Source organism: Frieseomelitta varia, unplaced genomic scaffold (assembly GCF_011392965.1).
Source record: "Frieseomelitta varia isolate USP_RPSP 00005682 unplaced genomic scaffold, Fvar_1.2 scaffold_341, whole genome shotgun sequence".
NCBI lineage: Eukaryota > Metazoa > Arthropoda > Insecta > Hymenoptera > Apidae > Frieseomelitta > Frieseomelitta varia.
In genome coordinates, this window is record NW_025110081.1 from 361,648 (window position 1) to 376,049 (window position 14,402).

The following is a 14,402-nucleotide window of genomic DNA, read 5'->3' on the forward strand; positions in this document are numbered from 1 at the left end:
TCGTTTCATTGTCAGAGAACTGCGGAACAAAGCGGTGACTGCGAACGAATGTAAAACGAAATTCTTTGTATACCTTTGAATAGTCGCGAACGTTTTTTGCCCTTTAACTTGACAAAGAAATGAAATATAATACTCTGAAAAAAAAAATAAAAATAACAATAGTAAGAAATAAAACGAAAATAATAATAAATTTATGTCTCGTAATAATGGTAGGAAAAATGAAATAATAAATTTGAAATTACGGTTACTCAGTAAAAATTAATTTAAAAAAGAAATAATTACTAGAAGTAATTATTTAAAAACAAGTTGCGATTCACGAATACCATTTACATATACCTGTGTTTTCTTTAGTAATTATTTAAAAACAAGTTGCGATTCACGAATACCATTTACAATACCTGTGTTTTCTTTACATATATTATATTTTCTTTCTTATTAAATGTCTCAATGATTTCATTAACAGTTCTGATATTATAAGATATTATATTATAATTTCCACACGTTTCGTTGATTACTGTTCGAAGGGTGCGTACAGGGTGTCTCTGTAATTCTTCTAATTGCATTTTGCACGGCTTCCAACGGCGTGTGAAACGAACTGAAATTCAATATCCGTTCCGAGACATTCGCTGCTTCAAGTTGAACGTCACTTATGAAGATTCCACTTGCTCTTATCTAATATCGCGCAATGAAAGGACAAATTCGTCGAGGAACTTCCTTCGCTTAATGTCATTCACGCACTGTCACGCCACTCGCGAACGAACTTGCTGCAACCGTGTTCCCATTAAATCCCCAATGTCTGACAAATTCGCTGAATTTCAATTACACACTCGGCGAAAGAAGCGAATTGAATATTCTTGGGAATATTCCTTGAGAGCAATCTTCTCGCGATCACATTATTTTCCCTGGTCTCGAAATCAAATCTTAGATATACTCGGGTATACTTCATTTTCTGCCGATAATGCTCAATGGTTGACTCCAATTACGATCTTCTTTTCTCAATTTTCTTAGCTGAAGGATTGTCTTGGTCTCATCTGTAGTTGTAATATCATATTCGATCTATTGAAACAAGTGTCGAAAGGTTACGTACGATTTTTATTTAATCTTCGATTTGAAAACTTCAAAAGTTAAAATTGTCATTGAGGATTCTTTCTTTCGAAATTCATGAATTGGAAGAGCACGATTCGATGTGAGACGAGTGATTGAGATAAGTACGCTAAATCGTCTATTGGAACAATCATTATCTTTGAAAATACACTGACAATCTCCTGCTGACAATACTAAGATAATAATATTCGAGATAATAATAATTTGTAACGAGGTAAATTTACTAATAGATACATCGCTTTCGATATTTGATAAATACGAGTTCTCGCGATGTTACTGCGCGAATATCCTGCTTCGTTAATTACTCTATGAAACTGAACAAACAATAAATGCTAAATAGATTACACAGCTTTCGGAGATTATTCGAAGCTCACTCGTTGGTTCAAAATAATTTGCAACGAGAGAACCTAACAAACACGTACGTTGTATCTTTTGATAAATAGTAATTAATATTCTACCGTGATGCAACGTAATACCGATTATCCTATCACGTTCACAAATCCCAATTAAAGCAGGCTAAGTTTTGTGTTTTTAATATTTCAAGAGGGCATCACAAAAAAAAAAATTAAAATAGTTAACTAAAAATGCGATAAGCATATTAATATTCTAATACAGTGGAGTATCATATAATAAACAAACTAGTTCTAGAATACCGTCCATTAATAGTATTCGTTCATTTATTGTATGTATGATATTTTAATACATATTTTACGTATACGTACATAATTCTTAACAGGAAACACGTAAAATAACGGAATGAATCACGTAACTTGTTCACCCCAAATAACTTCCAAAGTATGTGTTTCAGAAGCAACTGTTTTATCAGAAAAATTGCATGGTAGAAGTATAGAAGCACACAGTATCTGGTAAAAAAAAAATTGACATAAAAGACTCAAACACGTAAGTTTCGAAGATTCGTGGTAGAGACTCGCGTTGTGTGACTCACCTTGCGTATAGATTATAAATTTAATTTATTATTTTTAAGTTTCACACCTGTAAAAAGAATATAAAGGAGACGAGGAAATTTATCGTAGCATGAATATGATTTTTAACGAGAAAAGCTCGATCAATACTCGATCAGAGGGAAGTTGGCGAATAAAAAAAAAAAAAAAAAAAAAAAAACGAGCGTTGCAACCAATAACCATCCTAATAAACCGTCTACCAACCAAACTATCAGACCCAACCCAACCCAAACGGTTTCCATAAACGATCGTACGAGGATGATAGTCGCAAACTGCTATCACAGGGGTGTGTAGCAATCGGGACAAATCCCCATCAGGCATCCCCGTCTTCGTTTTCGCGTCGCGGCAGATCCAAGGACAAGTTGTTTAACAAAGCCAGCCGCCTGAGATCGTCTCTCCGATTACATGACTAAAGAGACAGAAATTCGAAGCTTCCTCGCCAGTCTGGCCAATTCCCTTTTGGTTTACAGCGCGAGTTTTCGTAAGAGGGTGGGGGGGGGGGAGGGAGGTGTTGTTCATCTCGCCTCGGGGCGAGTCGCAAACGGATACACGAGACGCGAGATGGTAAAGTAGCAACGGCTTCGAGCGATGTTTCAGCTCGGGAATTTATGCCGCGTCGTTGCGTCGCGATGCGAACTTCCAAGGAACGAAGATCGCGCCGCTCGTTAATTGGATCGACTCGCCAGGCGAGCTTACTTCGGGGCCTCTCCACTCGCCGATATTGTCCCTCGTTAGCGAGAATTAACGACCGTTAATTGTTATCGTTCCGGCAGCAGGCGAGCGTTTGATGTTTCGACGCGCGTTGTTGCTCGCCGTTAATGTCTCGATTGTCGAGTTTTGAGAGGATGAGAGTTTCTGGTTGTTCTGTTTAACGTCTTGACGTCAAAGAGGGAACTAGTTCAGGTGGCTCGGAACGGGGCTTTGGTTCGCTTTGGTTTTGTCGTCACGCTTCTGATGAAAATGATGGAATTGAAAAGTGTCATTTTCGTGGTCATCGTGAGAGTACGTACTAGGTTTACCAAAAGATGTATACGTTGCAAAAACTAGGTTGGAAACTAGGTATTCGACTTGAGTTTAGTGTTGCAGCAGGCGACTGTGAACGTTTTGTCAAATCGAACTTGAGATTATTAATTGAATACGAATGAATACTTGGGAATCTCTTAAAGAATCATATTTATTAGCATTAAAAATGAACACTTGGACACTATATCTGACGAGACTTAAGCAATTGAGGATTACACTATTTCTAATTTGAAGAGTAAATAGGTAAAGAGTAAAAAAATACGTTTGGTAATTCTAGATAGACTATCAAGTTCAGTTACAGTTGGTCAGTTAATTAATTTTCTCCAGTCATAAATTTTTAGTATTAATTTTTATACATTTTAGATCCGGACTTTTTTTTGTATTTGAAGAAACGAGGTAATTGGTGAAGAGAAGCGAAGAAAATTTTACTTATTGTTATCGTAGGATTGCGGTTTTTATTCCGATATCAGTATCCAATATTCCAATAGTTTCCATTAATTTCCAATAACTTCGTAACTAATTTCGCGTTTATCGGTTTTTGCTTCTTGTTTCATAATTAACAGATCAATATACCGTGCTTGAATCAATATTACTATAAATTTCTAACGTTCCTTGAAAAAACAGTTTATCATGCTTATAATTTTTTTTGTGATCCGTGCTTCTTGCAGTGGCGGATGTTCGAAGTTTCAAAGTTCTCCAACGCTTCGAAAATTTTAAATCGTTGACTCGGATATGATTCGATAGCTTAAAATTCTTAAAATCCCGATTAATAAGTTTCTCAAAAATTTTAGGTATTGAATATTCAGTACGTTGATTTTTCTATATATTTTCAATATGTAAAAATTAATTGCTGGAATAAAATTGTTGCATCTTTTCACGAATTTCATCCTCTCAAAATCTTTTTATTCTGTATCTTCTATTTCTATCGTTCAACTATAAAAGATTATTAAATGATAAAGATTATTAATGAAAAGATTATTAATATTAAATTAATATTAAATGATTAACCTAAACTTTCTTTAATATATTATACCATTTCTTCGATATATTACGTGTTCAAACATTGACAAACATCGTATTTCAAAATACCGAACGAAACACCGAGAAATATCGATATTGAAGTACGAGAGTATCTATCAAGACTAAAAGACCAACGAATACTAAGAGAGATCGAATACTTATTTCGTACGAATTTCTCCTCGCACGTCCACACTCGACAACCAACATATTTATTTCACAACCCATTGCTTGTGTTCTTTCAAGAGCCTTCCCCATTGTTCTTCTCCCTTATATATTTCAACGATATAATAAAACCACAATAATACATCGGCAGCTCGAAGATCCTTCTAAGACATCAGAATAAACGCCCGCTCTTCTTACCCCCGACAGTTTGTACGCATTCCAAGGTCTTTTGGCATCCCAGCGTCCAGCAGACGGTTGGCCACGGTTCCCTGTGGAATGCTTCCCCTGGCCTGTGGCCCCGTTATTCGCTCAGTCGTCTTTATTGCTACGCTGAAGGAACGGTCTCGGGTTAACGGAATATATTCCCTCCCTACCTTTGCTTCACTCCCCCCCCCCCCATTTCTCTTTCTTTCTTCAGTTCTCCTTTCTTTTTTCTTTTTTTGGTTAGTGGCGTTGGCCGGTCCGTGCCAATACAAAAGACGCCAGTAATCCGCAAACGAGCCGTCGTTGCGTCTAACGAGGCGGCGCATTAGTCACGGCCGGCGATCCGTACGAGCAGATATTACGCGTAATGCAATTTTATTTACGAGCCGCGATTACCGGCCCAGGCACGGGTTAATCGCGTTTTTATACCGTAGACCGTGGCGCGTTTGTGCTTATTGTCGAAGTTCGCCGTCTGGAAACCTACCCATCTGTGTGTGTGTGTGTGTGTGTGTGTGTGTGTGTGTGTGTGTGTGTGTGTGTGTGTGTGTGTGTGCGTGCGTGCGCGCGCGCGCGCGCACGACGCGTGATCGTCGGAGGTGAAGAAAGATTTGGATCGGTCTGTCTTTGTATACGTGGTTTTGAATGTTCTATATGTATGTACATGTTGAGCTAGAAATATTTTTATAACTTCGAGGTATCGTTAGGATGATGTAGAGATACTATTGAGATTCTAATTCATCGACCACGCGAGACACGGGATATTTGATCAAAATATTGTATCACGATGAAACTCGCCAACGTGTCAACTAGTCGGAGATCATAACAATTCAGAATTTTCAATCGTAATCAGTGTTTTTTGAAACTGTTAATTTAATTGAATTTTGCTAATAATCTCAAAAAAATACAATATAGAACTATCCTAAATTCTCTATAAGAATTTGACATGAGTTACTATACATGAGTAACCAAACTACTAAAAAATACTACTTGAGTAATAATTTTATTATGATAATATATCGTATTATATTCATATAATCACATATTAGGATAACAAAGCAATAGAATCTGTTCATTTAATTTTTATGTCAGCGTACAATTGTTTTCTTTTCACTGTCACAAACACGTGGAAGAATATACTTTAACTTTCCATCTTGATATAAAATCATTTGTTACATCTTGGAGCAAATTACACGTAAGAAGATTAATTGCGGGAATTATCTTAAATTCTGCCACCAGCTTATCTTACGATTAGAAGCTTCTTACTCTAAAACACAATGTCTTTAGACAATGTAAATTAATCAGTACGCGTAAGACGAGCTTATCGCGACGAGCTGTCTTGCGGGAACATTCCCCGTGATATCTAAATTTTTAAATAAGTCGGTAAGTTAGAGTGGCCGACGGAATTATTCGAAGATTTATCACAGACTACTCTTATGTACATATTACGAGCGTGTTATATATAAAGTTTCATTAACATTGCAGCGAGGCTCAACTGTCACGTTTGAAACAAATCTAGAATATATAGTATAATTAGAAGATGTTTAATACAAGCCACAAAAGGTTTAAACAATCACAATTCGCGATATCAATGTGATTCAGTATTCAGTCGTACCGTATGTGAGTAAATTTTCCAAAGGTATCTAAATAATTATTGATTATATTTATAAGTTAAAATATTTAGTAGCACCATATTTATTAAGTTTATTAATTATAATTGTAAGTTAAATTATTTTAACGTATAATTAAATTAATTATATTTATAAGTTAAAATATTTAATAATACCATATTTATTAATACTGAATACATATATATTGTAAATTTCACATATATTTTCAAATTGGTCTCAAACTTTACCAACGCAATCATATTTGTCTTTCATTAAATATTTTTGCACAACATACACAATAGCACACGACTACTTTTCATATTAGGCGTACGAATTTCATTTAAGCGTACGAATATTTTGTTCGAGAATATACAATTAACTAATAACTTAATTTTATTATTACGATAAAGATATTGTTGATGAAGCTGTTAGTTGCCACATTTAAGCACGTAATAAATAAATTTTAAGGGATTGAGAATCAAATAGATATTCGAACATCTTTGTGAGCAACTGTACGTACAAGCATATTTTCGTTCGCGTCCGATGGAAATCTCAGTAAAATCGGGGAAGCGATCGTTTGTTCGTGCCGACTCATTAAAGGCGAACGAGAGGCCCTTACTTTTTACGTTGGACGCCGATTTCACCGTGTAATCGAAGGGCGTTACGGGTCAAAGGAATGGGCAAGCGTCTGCAGAAATTTATCTACAACGTTCAACTAAATCGCGTGTGCACGATCCAGCTAGGTGAACACCTAATAGTACGTAGGTGGTCGTGGGTTACGTACCTGGCCCCAGGATTTCCAATCGTCCGACCAGCCCATGGGTTAGTTCACTAAAGCTCAATGTAATTGCAACCCTGTCCTACGTTTCACCACAATGATTTGCTGGCTTGAAAACCGCTCACGGTCCAAGTCTCACGCTTTCGTCATGTCACACCATGAGGTGTGAGTCGAGTGTCCCTCGACAATCATCGTTCTGACGTCCATCTGATGACGTTCACGTTTCGAAATGATCGCTGGTGGACCTTTAGATCAAATAATTTGGAGATAGAACGGGGAATTGTCTTAAAATGGGAATTCCATGAAAGACGTGTTTGTACTTTATGTTTATTAAATCACATCGAATTTTGACGTGCAAATGATATAATATATAATATGTAGCGCAACATAATTATTCTGATTAATTAATCTTAAGTTAGTTATTCGTAATATCTACCAATCGAATACTGAGGTTATACTGAAAAGAGAAGTGGTGATGTGTAGATTAAATAATGTAATTAATACGATTATAATAAACACAATATATTGTATAATGTATTACTATAATATGATTTATATTATTACAATCATACTATTACTATAGATATGTATAGTAATAATTTTCTATAAGTAAATTAAATTAGATCAAATATAATATATAACACATTATATATTACTTAATAATTAATATATATATATATAAATTATAATAATAAAACATTATACGATACATTATATGTCATTACAATCGTATTAATTATATCGTTAGAAACAAATTGACGTGTTACATATTAGAATAAATTGAGATTTCCTCAAGTGGAATCAACACGCGATAAATCGCAGACTTATTACGTCGCTCACCGCGGCCAACGAGGTCAGCTCATGGCTGTTTCCAATTTTCATATAAATCAAACAATTACAACAACTGTCCACAGCAGAGGCATACGCACGTCGTTGGCTTGGCGTCCCGCTCTAAATGCAATTTCCCCGCGGAACCAGCGAGTTCCGCATAAAGTTTCCCTCCTCTGTATGCATTGTGTTGTTCGAGCTGGGAATTGTTTAAGAGTCGCGGTCGCACATAGTGGCCGGGAGTTAATCGCCAATTGGAGAAAACTGACGTTTGAAATTGGTAGAAAAGTCAGCCAGTGATACGAGTCCTGCGCGAGTCAGACGTAGCGAGGACTTTGTAATTCGAACGCGTGTTGATCTTTCGACGCTGCCAGGCCACTTTGGCACGGCCTATCGGCGCTTCTAAAAAAAAAAAAAAAAAGAAAAAATAAAGAAATAATGGACATGGCCAGACACAACGATATCGAGACGCATAAACATTCGAATGACCTGCAGCGAATCACGTTTCCTTTCCACGTTCCTTTTTATTTGCTATTTCGGGTTGACGGCTCTACGATTGCTTCCGTGTTGTTATTCTTTCGAGTGTTTAGTGGCAGCGGATGTTCTTTCGATTCTTAACTCTTAATCGCCATTCTTTAAAATATCCAAGAGTGTCTTCTGGGTATTTTTTACGCAATTCAATTTGGTGAATTAATAAGATAGAGACTTGTTTCTATAACTTTGCGTTAAGTAGAATAATGAATAATTGAAATTGGTAATAATTAGACTGTGGAGTTTCGTGAAATTTTATATTTTCACGGACACGGAAAAAGTGATTTGTTTAGGATAGACTTTAGAATGTAACAATTTTGTTACGTGCTTGTTTAATAATTTTGGTTTTAACGATTTAGTTTCGGAGTTACTCGATTTTCTTTGGGATATCGTTATCTGAAAGATAATCAAAATCTACATCAAATATTAAAACTACACTAAATGAAAGAAAAGAGGCAAAGTAAAGAAGTACAAATTGCTTAATATTATATTCATATTTACGTTATATATACGTTATAGTTTTTCAATAACGTTGCATTGTTTCAGTTTCATTCACTTCAGTGAGCTAGTACAGTCTCTTTTAAATCTAAAGAAAATAAAAATTGTAACTCGCGAAGATTACGGAAAAAGGTTACACTCGCGCCACGAATTTCCGTAGACCTTTCAGATAGAATTTTCTTTTGAGCGTAATGAAGTGTAAATGTAGAAGTAGATAAGATATTGATTACTTGGAGGATAAGCAGTTAATGTAGCGTAAATGCAAGATTAGATAAGATACTAATTATATCATTTTATTTGGCATTACGAACCGCAAAAAAAAGATCACTGTAGACGAACGAGTGAGAATCCAAGTCTCTTAGTGGGAGGTTGGAATTAATTAAATAAATATTTAACGTAATATTTATTTTCTACGAAACATAGACGCGTCTTAAAGCACAGATTTTCCAACGGAGAATTGCGCGAATCGTTTCAACGATCGACTTTCGGATTTGGTTTTCGCGGTGTTTTATAGCGTCGCGGGATAAAGAACGAGCCTGATCAATGTTTATTGCGTTCACGATCGCAGGAAAAAATTGGCCGGATTTATGCGGAACGTGAGCGTTCATTTTAACGGGCGCGCATTGTATTACACTTTGCTGTGCTGGAAAATTTTCAACGGGGACGGGAAAATGTGCAATTTCCCTGCGGTGCCATTAAAGGAGATCGTTCTTGCCATTGGAAACGTTTAAACTTTCAAAAAATTGAATAAAGCTATTCTAGAGTTTTTGTTTTCTTTCCTTTTCGATAATATGATCGTTATTCTCGAACAAAGAAAAGAAATTTTCGTTTTTTTTCTGTGAGCTGTCCTCGTTCGTTCTGATGTTGTAAAATTATTGAATTTGAAGGAAATTAATTCTTTATGGTGAATTGTCTGTTTGTTAAATAGTATAATTTATACATTTTTTCGATTAATTTATTCAATAGTTTCTATATTGAAATAAAAAGGAATGATAATACAAAAGATGCAAAAAAAATTTTAGTTTCGTGTAAAGAACCGGCGTTACTCTACTTTTGGAAATTTCAACGTTTACCAATTTTATCGGAATATCCTAATTGTTAGTACGCAGTATCTAACACATGTTATATTGCAAAGAAAGGTTATTGATTTGAAGGGAAAGCGCTCGTACTATGTATTTTTGAATTTAGAGATTGTCGCGTCATTTCTCAAGACAATTAGCAACCAAAAATTAGAAATTTGGAAACTAAAAATTAATTAAAGTTGTCATTAAACGAAAATATCGTACTTACGGTTTCAGAACCAGTTTGAAACTTGTACTTGCGTATTTAATCACAAAGTATAGTTGAAAAAAAATTGAACGAAAGGATCGGAAAAAATATACTCGTCGTACTTTTCTCGCCGTCGAGTATAGAAATATATTGTCAAAAACGGTCAAAAATGGCCAACGCGACGAGTGAAATTCATCGGCGACGAAATAATTGAAACGTTGGAAAAATAGGCAATTCGCGCGGAAGACGTGCGAAGTTTTTTTTTTTATCCCGCCTGGTGGGAATGGCAATTCTCATAAACCGCGAGTAATTTCGTCGGTGATCTCGATTAATCCGGTCGTTTCCAGATTTCCGGGATTCTCAAGGATAAAGGGCGGTGCCAGTAATTGAACAGAGTCCAATGCATGTCGGATAGCCAGAATTTTCAGGCGGCCACCTAATTCAACGCGAATCGATGTCTCGAGTTGAAACCGATGCCAGGAGGCCGGGCACAATCCGGTGAACAGGTTCCCCTGAATTTCAGACACTCCTACGTGCTTCCCGCTAACAGATTGCCCGTGTTCCACGGATCGATGCGTTTAGCTTAGGATTATTTAGATTCGGGATTGAATGCTGATTTGGTACAATGCTATCGGCGAGCATTTCCGTTTCGACAGAACGTTTCCGCGCTGTTTCTTCCTTATTCACTCGCACTGTTTTTTTTTTTTTTTTTTTTTTATCAGAAACGTCGTTCGTTTGACTTTTGAGAGTCTCTTAAAAATTCGAAAAAATCACGAAATTTATACGTTGATTTTTAATTCTTTACTCTCTCGTCGCTGAAAAAAATCAACTGAAACCTTTCGCGAAGAAGATTGCGCGTTCATGTTTATCTCGCTAGAATTATTCTTTGTATATTTGAAAGATTAATTACTAGGGGTATCTACAAGATACTGTACAAATTTTTATTTTATTTAATAATTAATTTGTAATGTTTATTAAATTTGAAAAAAAACGACATTACTCATGAGTATCCCTGTAATTTGTGTCTTTTTGTAAGAATCTTTCGAAAAACTACCGGCCAGCGGTCTTTAAAAGTTTGTTTCCTCATCAAATATCCTCAAAAAATCAACTAGCCTTCGCTCGTCTGTCATTTCTTGTTCTTGAGAACTTGCACTCGTTAAAAATTTTCTCTAGAATTCTGTTCGCGACATCTCCTCTTTCTCTTGGCAATCGTTGAGAAATCAACTGCGATCAGTTGTTGACGATTTCACTTGCTCGTATTTGCTCGTCAAGGAACAAACAAGCTGCCGCGATATATTACCAAGCAACTGGCACGGCAGTGTGTTCACGCAGTCACAGCGGTGGCAAGTGGAAAAGGCAAGTGTGTCGTTAGACTTCTCAAGAGAGAGAGAGAGAGAGAGAGAGAGAAGTTGTTCCGGTAGCTGGCTGGTTACTGGCAGTAGTTAAAGTCAAAGGGAAACGCAGACGAGTGGAAGGAAGCGGACGAGAAACTGAGCAGCGAGTTGACTGTAGCCAAAAATGGATTATCGCTGTTTCGTTTCTTTATCCTTTTCGAACAGCGTTTAATGTCTCTCAGATTTAGACTCTTTCATCACTTTCGTGGGTTTAAATAACACGAATGATAATAACATACAAATTACATCAAACATGTATACATAATTAATACATATTGTTGTTCATGATGGTGTATATATGATGCATAATTAATTAACACGTGATATATAATTATGCAAAAGTTAAAACATACATACATACATAAATTAGGCATGATAAAATATACATACGTCTGTGATTTTTATCGAAAATAGCATAGATCCAATCTGCTCTTTAATTTCAATTTTACTTAGTTATTTATTCTCTTTAATACTTACTTAAAGTATTAAAATTATTAAACAAAAAAGTAGAAATATGAAATAAAGAAGTTATTCAATCTTTCTTTTTGCAATACATGAGAATTTTATATTGAATAATGATCATTATAAATTGTCAACGTCACGCTCGAACGACTCGATGACTTTAATGATAATTTTTAATTTTTCCCCCCAAAAATTTCAATTACTAGAGCCGTGAGCAAGCATCTTCCTCCTCGAAGATCTAACAGCATCGCGATGGCGTAAATTTTCGTCGGCTTTATTATCGAGATCGCTGACAAAACTCGTTGTCTCGAGGTCACGAGCCTGAGAATTTCGGTGAAATTCGCGAGCCACAGATGACGCGGATCGAGACACCCGCGTGATATTCCTTGGTCGCGTATGTGGCCTCTCGAAATCGGAAATATTCCCGTCGTACGTCATGCAGGATCGTTTCTTTTTCACGTTGGACACGTATTTCGAGGGAAATGTAATGGAAACGCGCGTGTCAGCCCGCGAGAACTTTTGTTAGCGAAACAATAGGTAGAATGGGGATGATGTACGAGCGGTGAACATTTTTTGATACTGTCTTTCGTATTAGGTTCTCTGTATTAGTATGAAACGTCGTTTGTTTGAAGTTGGAATTTTTGGCCAGTCAAAATTTAGCCATTTGGCGAGTTTGATCCTATCGTCGATTAACGAGAACATCGAGAAATAAAACAATGTTACATATTCGATATCGAGAAAATTTATCTGTGTGATGAGGATGTCGAAATCTCAGTATTGATCATTGTGAATGATTGAAATATTCTTATACGAGCGAAGAATGTCACGAAAATTACTGTTTTCGACAAGTAAAATTGTAATAACTTCAACGTATGAATTTTAAATTTTATTTCATTATTTTAATTTTATAAAATTAACATTAAACATTATAAATTTTATTTTATTATGAATTTTAATTTTATGTCTAAATTTTAGAATCCGTAATTTTGAATATTAGAAAAGCGGGGTAAAACTTTGAAGCGAAAGAAGTATGAATTATTGAAATTTCATCAGAATGATCGACAAAGTTTCGTTGCGAAATGTTACGGGATTATTTAATTAACTAGACACAGAAAGAGGAAGAGAAAAGCAGATTAATATTTTGAATTTTTCATTTTTGCTAGCGTGTTGCATCAAAGAGTGTTATTTTGCCATTGTGCAGTGATATGTGGCTGCCATTGAAACTTACCAGGTTGGAAATGCAAGATAAATCCTCCTTTCTTTTGCCACCTTCCGGTTCTCCTGGAATTTCACCCGCTACTTCTGTAATAAACCGAAGGAAACATTTTCAAACAAATATTTCATCGGGTTTTATCAACAAAAATTCTATTGGTGTTTATATTTCTTCAAAAATCCGAATGTCATTGATGAAAAACATTGTTTCGTATCTCGTGTTTGTCGTAGTTCGATAGATTGCCAAAATTCGATAGATTGGCAAAAAAAATTTTTTCATTCAATTTCGAGATTAAACGCGTGTCGTTGTTATTTTTTTGAACGTTTAAAAAATGTTATTTAACAGCGGAACCGTTTCAAAAAAAAAAAAAATAATCTAAAATTCAAAAATATTTGATATAATTTATTTCACAGTGAAACTCAAACGATGCTAATCGGTAATTTTTTTAGAAACTCCACGTTTTTGAATTTTATTTCACGTAAATCTTCAAATCTCGTGTTGGATCTAATTACGAAAAAAATTTGTTCGACGTTTTCAGAGACGTTTAACGTTCGAAATAATTTGTAAGTTATTCAACTGCTTGAAGAACGATTGTGAGCATACCATTTAGACGAGAACTCCAAATATTTTTCTCGCATCGAGAAAGAGATAGAAAGAGAGAGAAGAGGGGGATGGGAACATAACGATGTTCCTGCAGAATTTTCGCGAATATTTAATAATAAATCTGATTTAACGAAATTAAGCCAGCTTAGAGTTTACAGAAGAAACGAACTTACGGAACGGGATTTCAAGCTGCAAAGCGGTAGAAGCGGGTCGAGAGTTAAAAAATTAATTTCTTTCCTGGTATAGGATTAATGCAAATGTCTACTCCTTTCCTTGGACGAAACGTTCCTCTTTTTTTCCCCCCTTTTTCTCTCCGTACGAAAATTCTCCCTTTTAATATTTGCGCTGTTTGCACGTGCAGCAATCCTTCTCGCGTCTCTGTAATTATTTTAAGCAATACGTTTTCATTTGACCGGACGCCGGTCGCAAATTGAACGGCTGATTCGTCACCGGTGCTTTAATGAAAACGTATTTCCCGTATTTCGAAGTTTTTATTTAAATATCTTTTCGAATACATTAATTGAAAACCACGGGAGAGTAGCACGGCGAGTTCATTTCTGTTGATGTTTTTACTTTTACTGTCGTTCGATGTGACTAAGGAAGAATTTTAATATCATGACAATGGCGAACGAAATGGAGTTTTAAAAGGAAATTATAATCCATAATTTTATAAAATGGAATTTATACGTATTCCATATATATATATATATATATATATATATATATAATAATATATTCCAGAAG

General features: G+C 35.5%; 1 protein-coding gene across 3 annotated transcripts in view; it reads right to left on the reverse strand.

Annotated features, from left to right (window-relative positions):
- LOC122530402 (neuroligin-4, Y-linked-like) overlaps window positions 1-14,402 on the reverse strand; it is a 294,079-nt gene that overhangs the window by 135,952 nt on the left and 143,725 nt on the right. For 2 of the 3 annotated variants that reach the window (XM_043657316.1, XM_043657315.1), the window contains exon 2: window positions 13,071-13,144. The exons of the other annotated variant lie outside the window; for it this stretch is intronic. The gene's annotated coding sequence lies outside the window, so the exon portion shown is untranslated. The remainder of the gene's footprint in view (window positions 1-13,070; window positions 13,145-14,402) is intronic. 3 annotated transcript variants of the gene reach the window in all.